Source organism: Rhinopithecus bieti, unplaced genomic scaffold (assembly GCF_001698545.2).
Source record: "Rhinopithecus bieti isolate Rb0 unplaced genomic scaffold, ASM169854v2 scaffold_11587, whole genome shotgun sequence".
Taxonomy (NCBI): domain Eukaryota; kingdom Metazoa; phylum Chordata; class Mammalia; order Primates; family Cercopithecidae; genus Rhinopithecus; species Rhinopithecus bieti.
The window spans coordinates 646,238-655,223 of NW_016806966.1; positions in this window are offsets into that span (position 1 = coordinate 646,238).

Genomic DNA, 8,986 nt, shown 5'->3' on the forward strand with positions numbered 1-8,986 from the left:
CTTATAAACAATTTTAAGCACAGAGATTTACTGAAAATGTCTGTAACTCATTCTTGTTGTCATCAAACAGTAAAGGAAATAAAAGTACTTTCCAAATCCTTGGTGTTGAGTAACTTCTGAGCATAATGTCTAAGTCAGGCTTGCAAGAAACTAATTTCTCAACAATCACTGGCATAGAAAATAAAAAAGTAAAAGCTGAGGTTTTGCTGACCTTGGCAGTATTTTATATGCTGTACAGTAATGTTCCCCTCTGGTCAATTGTTCTTTCCTAGGAGCTTTAATTTGTTGAAGCGAAAGAAAAACGTTTGTCTTCAGCCTTGGGCATGGATGCCTTCCTTTTCTCTGACTTCTTGCCTTAGCAAACATTTCTTCTAAGCATTCTGTGAACATTCCTTTCTATTGATTAATGATGTTGGTTAATGCCTTTTTAAATACTAAAAGGTGGTTTTCAAACTCTGAGTAAGACTTACACTGTGTCTCATTTAAATCTTTTACAGGAACAGTTTCTCAGAATCTAGTCTTGCAGGGAGTCTGTCTTAGGTGCAGACTTAGAAATAACTCAGGGAGTTATTTTTATTAGAAAGAATTTTTTTAAATGACCTCATCTTCTAACCCTCCTGAAACTCTTAAAACTGCTTATCCGTTTTCTGCTAGGTTATTTTGACACCAGCATTCTGCTAATCTCAAAGTTTTATTTTATCATTTTCTATTCACCAAATATTTATTGAGTGCTTACTACATGCCTGACACTTTTCTACGTTTGGCACATTATCATGAATTAAATTCGATTTCTGACATGGGGAATTTATAATGTAGTAGTGGGAAGACAGTCACCACCACCAAACTATAGTACACCAGATCTGGTTGTCATTTCCATTGACATTAACTGAATCATAGAAAATGGGTAGGCACTAAATATTCCAATACATAGCCAGGCACGTTAATGCAATAGCCAAATATGTTACACCACATATGTAATGCTATCATTGCAACAGGAATTTTCTAGTGCATCCTAATGCCTGTGGCCCATTTATAGTGATTGTAGCAAGGCAATGTGAATGACAAGGTAGCCAGTCATCATGGCAGTGTTTGCACAATGAGCATAGGTTTTTGTGGCTGGTTAGAAGTCCAGTAGGAGAAAATTTTCCTCCACAATAGAGCATGAACAGCTCTTAAACAGTCATCTCTTTGTTTTAAAATATGCTGGCATTACTATAGATTCGTACTCTCTTTCTGCTGTGATATCTTCAATTGCTGAGTATATTAAAAAAGAGAAATTAAACTAATGTCTGAAATAAATGATATAAAATTCAGTTATAAAATAAAATTAATTCTTACGAGATGATAAAAGACAAAGTAAGCATTCTGGTTAAACATGGAGAACCCGTTATTTATCTAATGTTGAAAATACATATTTTGGCAGTCCAAAAGATCTCTTAAAAGTGTTTGCTAGCAATAAATTCTAAGGCTCTTTGTCTCTGCCCCACTGGCAACACAGGGAATACAGGGAAATTTTTATTCTTGTGAACCCCAGAATGAAAATGTGCGGAAATGGCAAAGCCAATTCACTCTTCAGGACTTTACTTTTGGACTTTTTTTTTTTTTTTTTTTTTTTTAAGGGATCAATAGTGATTTTCCTCCATGAACACTGACGTACTGACAGTGGGCCTCTACAAAACAACTAAATTTTTAAAAAGACATTCCATGATAAGAAATGGAAATTGGGTCAGTATATGGTCAATCCTGCCGTCAAAGTAAGAGCTAACACTGAAATTGCACAAATTATGCACCAGGGACTGCATTAAATGGTTCACATAACTCTCATATTTCCCACTACAAACATATGCAGTAAGTTAAGTATCATTAAATTCCCAATTTTGCAGATGAGAAGACAGATATTTTCTCCAAGGTCATGTGGAAGAACAAAGACTGGAACTCAAGCAAGGCAGTCTGCTGTGCAATTTCAAGCTCTCTACCACAACACCATCTTGTCACAAATACTTCACTTGTGTAGCATGGTGCCCCAGGCACATGAGAGCTAAACTCTATGGCCATACACCTACGGTCTGAGCCACCATGTAGCCACATCCCCTGGTCTCCCCTGCACCTTCCTTGTCCTTCTTTGATTCTGACCTTCTCCTGAATCCTGTGACTCCGCCGTCTCCTCTTTTCCCCTCTGCCTTCACCTCTGTGTTTGCTCTACTTCTTGGGTGGCGAGATCATTGTGAGAGGACAATGAAAGGACCAATGATGGTTGACACACATGACCTGTCACAATCCAGGGACTCTTGAATTGTGCTAGAAGTAAGAGGTTCCACAGCAATAGTTTAAGAACCTTCAGGCTGAAATGGATGCTGTAGATGCCCGCATTAAAAGCAGTCAGCTGCAGAAGAGAAAGAGATTTGGCATTGTGGTTGTAGAGCAGCTAGTGAGTTGTGTCTTATATTTGGTGGGCCAGATGTAAAGTTGATAGTGTAAATACTGATGAAAGATGAGCAGCTACATTAGCCACAGTCTCCTGATTGCAGATTCCTTATTTTGAGGAAACCAGTTGTAGGGGTAGGGGAGGTTTTCATTACACTTAGTTTCCCCAAAATGTACCATCAAATTGCTGTTTAAAGTGTTGAAGAGCAGCTGATATGGTTTGTCTCTGTGTCCCCAACCAAATCTCATCTCAATTTGTAATCTGCACATGTCAAGGGAGGGAACTGTAATCCCCACATGTGGAGGGAGGGAGGTGACTGAATCATGGGGGTGATTTCTCCCATGATGTTCTTGTGATACTGAGGGAGTTCTCACAAGATCTGATGGTTTTATAAGTGGTGGTTTCCCCGGCTCGTCTCTCTCCTGCCGCCTTGTGAAGAAGGTGCTTCTGCCATGGTTGTAAGTTTTCTGAGGCCTCCCCAACCAGAGGGAACTGTGAGTCAATTAAACCTCTTTCTTTTGTAAATTACTGAATCTCAGGGAAGTTCTTTATAGCAGTGTGAAAACAGACTAATACAGTAGCTAAGAGTTACTTTCCCTTGCAGAGGACTGACACAGTCCCAGAGAACAGGGAAGCACATGGAAAACTTGACTCAGTTGAAACAATGCGGTGGTTTTCATTCAACTGATGGTCATCAGGGTGATTTAACTGTCACCAGAGCTGAGAGAGGTGCTACATGAAACCTGTGTTCAGGACTGCATGGTGTTTTCTTGAAGTGCCATTGTACACAGCTAGAAAAGAAATTTGTTTCATTGCTTTTGCTTATCCAGTGCCTACTCCGTTTAGCCCCTGCCTTTCATCCCCTCATTTTCCAGCTGAGTCAAGTGATCATTTCTAATCATTTGTTCATCTTTCTTCAAACATATTCTGTGAAAAGAAGGCCAGAAGCAATCGCATAAATGTAACTTTTATGGTCTTTTAAACATTATCCAAAAGTCTTAAAAGATTTGGATGTTTTTGGTCATTTTCCCCAATTTATGAGTATGGACATCTATGTCCCCTCCTTCCTAGACAGTGAAATCTCTAGGGTGTCTTGAAACACCCCAACTCTTAGCTCCACAAGAAAAGGACTATAATTAATTTACCAATACATACTCATAAGCTACTATAGTTGATAATAGGTTAATTAAGGAATTAATGAGTTAATTAGTGAGTTAATGAATGGCTTGAACTATTAGAAGCAAAGATGCTCTTAGGATTGCTAAGCCTGACTTGAATTACCACTAACACTTTGGATTAAGTAGAGCTTTTAGAACTATTTCAGCAGCCCCCAGGAAGCTTATTAGGCCTGGAATTTCCCTAAGGGGAAGGTACAAGCGCACAGGAAAGGTTTGTGTTCATGTGACTCTCCTCTCGTATGTACTTGCACGTCCTCTCTGTCACTCTATATTTTGCACCCTCTGCACAGAACACATCTCTGCCCCGGAAAAACATGAGCTGCTGTGGTCTAAATATGTCTCCCAAAATTCATGTCTTGGAAACTTGATCCCTGTGGTGGGATGGTGGGGTGATGTTGGGAAGTGGGGCCTTTTGAGAGGTGTTTAGGTGTTGAGGGCTCTGCTTTCATGAATTGGACTAACACCATCATGAAAAGGGCTTGTGGAAGTGGGTTTGCTCTCTCTACTCTTCTGCCATGTGAAGACACAGCATTTGTCCCCTGCCTGCCCATCTGACTTCTGCCATGTGAGGACACAGTGAGAAGACACTCACTGGATGCTGGTGTGTTGATCTTGGGCTTCTCAGCCTCGGGAACTGTGATAAATTTCCATTCCTTATACATTACCCAGTCTCAGGTATTACATTGCAGTAGCACAAACTAACACATTGCCATATGAGAATGTTATGAAACATTTAGCTACAATGCATAGTTAATATATTATTATAATATTATAATGTGATAGTATTACATTATTACTACTGTTTTAAAATGCTCCTATTTTTTTTCAGTCTTTCACATAAGTATAGAAGTGGAAGATGATCGATTGCTAGTGAGAGGAGGCTCCTTCATTCTTTATGTCTCCTAGAGGCAATTGGTAACTTATTTACAACTTTAAGTTCCTCTCAGCTCTGGGTACATAGTTTTTCCCTCTTACCACTTGTTCATATACTGGCTGCATAAATTGGCTTTCTGTTTTCTCATTTCCTGAACATAATCTCAATGAATATGACTCTTTCTACATAACTATGGCATATAAATAAATAGATGCAAGCAAACATAAGGTATTGTGGTAGGCTGCATTATGGCTCCCCAAGCATGTCCACCTCCTAATCCCAGAAACTGTGAATGTTGCCTTATATAGCAAAAAGGACTTTGCAGATGTGATCAAATTAAAGATCTTGTGATGGAAAGATTATTCTGGATTATCCAGATAGGGCCCATGTGATCACAGACCTTTATAACAATTATGTAGGAGGAGTCAGAGTCAGACAGTGGCAATGTGATGACAAAGATGACAGTGGGTCAGGCAGGAGGACAGAGAGAGATTTGAAGATGCTATGCTGCTGGCTTTTTTTGTTTGTTTGTTTGTTTGTTTGTTTGTTTTTGGCAGGGTCTCACTCTCTGTCACTCAGGCTGGAGTGCAGTAGTGTGATCATAGCTCACTGCAGTCTTGAACTCCTGAGCTCAAGTGACCCTCCTGCCTCAGCCTTCTGAATAGCTGAGACTACAGGTATATGTCACCATACCTGGCTAATTTTTAATTTTTTTTTTTTTTTGTATAGATGAATTCTTGCTGTGTTATACAGGCTGGTCTCAAACTCCTGGTCTCAAGTGATCCTCTTACCTCCACCTCTCATAGTGCTGGGATTACAGGTGTGAGTCACCATGCCTGACTTATGCTGCTATCTTTGAAGATAGAAGAAGGGGGCTATGAGTCAAAGGATACAGTTGGCCTCTGGAAGCTGGAGTGGTCAAGGAAAGGAATTCTCCCTAGAGCCTCCAGAAGAGTTGCAGCCCTGCGGACCTAGTTTAGATTTCTGACCTCAAGAACTGTAAGATAATTAATTTATATTGTTTTAATCCACTACATTTGTAGTAATTAGTTACAGAAACAACAGGAAACAAATACAGGTACACTAACAAAACTATTTTCTTCCTTCAGCCCTTGCTTTTGGCTTCTTTAGATGATGTGGCAATGGTTTTTACTCATGGAGCTGCTACCACAGACCCTGGGAACTCCCTTCACGCATGGCCTCCCTGCCATTCCTGGGTAGATCAGAAATTACTCTCTTTTCACTTAATGTCCTCAAAGCTCCTGGACAATCACCTCACTCTGTTGGCCTTTTATGAGAACATTCATGGTAAATATTCCCTCTAATATCTGCTTCCTGAGGACCTTTGAGATAGATGATAATTACGGTCCTGGTCCTGAAAGGCATAGAATATTGGAGGGAAAAGAGTCAGTGTTCTGGGATAAAATAAACCCGTGAAAATTTTCATCCAATATTTACTATGGGCATGACTACGGTAATTCCTGCATGGAATTTGCAAAAGTCAAAGACCTATCTCCAGATTCAGCTAAGGTAGATGAACTTTACCCTGGCCTTGCATAAATGTTTAAAGTATCCTGAGGTGGTGACTGATCATGGGGAGAATGACAATCAGAGGAAAAATATATATTGTGGGCTAAAGCAGTTTTAGAAGTTTTCTTAGAAGTATAGACATTTTATAGAAAAATATATCAAAATTAACTATTCAGGAGTTTCTTAACCTCTTGTTTTAAAAGTTAGTTTCCTTTAAAAAACTTAATGACAGCTATAAACCCTTTGTTCCTTAAAATGCAAAAATACATATGACTCAGAGAGCCGTAACATTTTACACACAATTTCAGGAAGTTCACAGACTTCCCTTGATATTCATCCATGAACCTATAGTTCCCAGATCAAATATTTCTGTGTCAAACTTCTCTATTTTACAAAGAAGAACGTGGAAGTTTAGTTACATTCAGGGACTTGCCCAGGGTTGCTAAGCTAATGGCAGAGACTAAAATCAGGCCTTCAGATTCTCAATCTCTGTTCTCCCAGGCCCTGGTCAACGAGGAGGCTGTTGCTTGCGGAGGCCCGGTCACTGTGTATTTGCCATTTGATGGGATTAGAATGTGTGGTTTCCTCCAAATCCAGATGTGGCACTGCTGGCAAGTGCAGCGGAATTTTTCTGAGACTAGAAAATAATACAATGGAAATAGTTGTTTGGGTGATGCCTTTTGCTTTTGCAGACCCAGTCATTTACTTAGTCAACAAATACTCTCTGAGTACTTTCTATGTGCCAGATTCTGTGTTCTGTTCTGGGCATACAGAGAGATGAATTAGACCCTGTCCTTGTTCTATGGATGCCTGTCTAGGGTGAGAAAGACAAATACAAATAAAATCACAATTCGCAGTGATAAGAAATGTTGGGGGAGTATAAACAGACAGCCTCTTCTCCCTCTGATTTTATTGTTGTTGCTGTTCTCTGCTCATGTCAAAGACAGATTCTTAGAAGGATTAAAGAACAAGATGAGATGAGATTGCACTCAGTTGATTTTTTTCCCTCTGTAATTCTATGGAGAATAATTAACAGTCCAATTCTGCTGATGGAAAAAAAATGTGTTTCTTTGTCCTCCAAGTGCAAACTCTCATTCTGCCTGGGATTCAAAGGGAGAAGGTTCAGGTGTTCTCCTAATGTCATGTGCAGAAGCAGGAGGGTATTACTTTTCATAATTAGTGATAAAAGGAGTAATGTGTTTTCTCAATAAAGACATCAACCCTGTAGTGTGAGCGTGTACTGGTGAGGAAGGAAGGAGATACACACACACACACACACACACACACACGTATGTATGTATATGGTAGGACCAGTTAACCTCAAGAGCATAATAGCAGTAACACCTGCTATTCTAAGGAACAGAATCCTAAGGAACAGAGCTGTCTGAAGGAACAGGATTCAGAAATTCAAATCGAAATCATCAATTCAGTAATGAGGGACCATGTGAATGACGTCTTTCTTCCCATTTCATATCCAGCCATTTTTCTGTGGAAGGCTTTCCTAATGTTCACCCAAGGATCTGCTAAACCCACTTCAGGCAGTAGCTATTTGTCCTTTCTGTAGCTTTAGATAGAAGTTGGTGGGAAATCCCTTTAATGCTGACTTAATTATAGATAAATGGTTATTTGGGAAAAAAAGGAATAATTTGCCTTGACTCTTAAAGAGACATTCAGATTTGTTGAAGTCAGTCTTCTAGCTGCAAAGGTCTTGATATGGTTGGCAAACAAAGTCCTAAAATGAAGCTGTCAGCCAAGAAAAATCAAAACCTGTCAGTTGTTCCTTTCATATCATGGCCACTTCTGTCATTCTCTGAGGTCCTTCCAAAGTGGGAAGAAAATAGCTTTCTGGCTAGAATGTTGCAACAGCTTCCTTGCCATCTCTTGACATCACTCAAGAGAAAAATTGGGTTGCATTTCCAGTTCCCTAATGAGACAAAACAGATTGAGGAAAGGCAGAGGAATTATGTCAGTTTGGAGTTTGGGAAAGATACAGGCGGAACAGTAAGTGATAAGTTTTTGTTCTTTTTTTTTGAGACGGAGCCTCACTCTGTTGCCCAGGCTGGAGTGAAGTGGCTGGATCTCAGCTCACTGCAAACTCTGCCTCCCGGGTTTACGCCATTCTCCTGCCTCAGCCTCCCGTGTAGCTGGGACTACAGGTGCCCGCCACCTCGCCCGGCTAGTTTTTTGTATTTTCAGTAGAGACGGGGTTTCACCGTGTTAGCCAGGATGGTCTCGATCTCCTGACCTCGTGATCCGCCTGTCTCGGCCTCCCAAAGTGCTGGGATTACAGGTTGGTTTTTTTTTTTTTTGTTTTGTTTTGTTTTGTTTTGTTTTTTACGGAGTCTCACTCTGTTGCCAGGCTGGAGTGCAGTGGTGTGATCTCAGCTCACTGCAACCTCCACCTCCAGGGTTCAAGTGATCCTCCTGCCTCAGCCTCCTGAGTAGCTGGGACTACAGGCACCCGCCACCACACCCAGCTAATGTTTTTGTATTTTTAGTAGAGACGGGGTTTCACCATGTTGTCCAGAATGGTCTTGATCTCTTGACGTCGTGATCCTCCTGCCTGGGCCTCCCAAAGTATTGGGATTACAGGTGTGAGCCATCACACCTGGCCATAAATGATGAGTTTTTAAATAGTAGACCCTAGATAGTTATAGTTTTTGTATGTGTTATTCCCTTAAGTGCTGTCCACAATTAGATACTGATAAAATTTTTTTGATGATAATTTAAATATGGTTTTGTTTAAATTAAACAACCTAGAATCATCAATGGGGCTTATATTAGTCAGTGTTCTCTTAAAGGGACAGAACTAATAGGATATATATGTGTGTGTGTGTGTGTGTGTATACATATATATCCATATACATATATATGGATATATATGGGAGTTTATTTACTTACATGATCACACACAATAGGCTGTCTGTAAAGCTGAGGAGAAAGGAGAGCTAGTACGAGTCCCAAAACTGAAGAACTTGG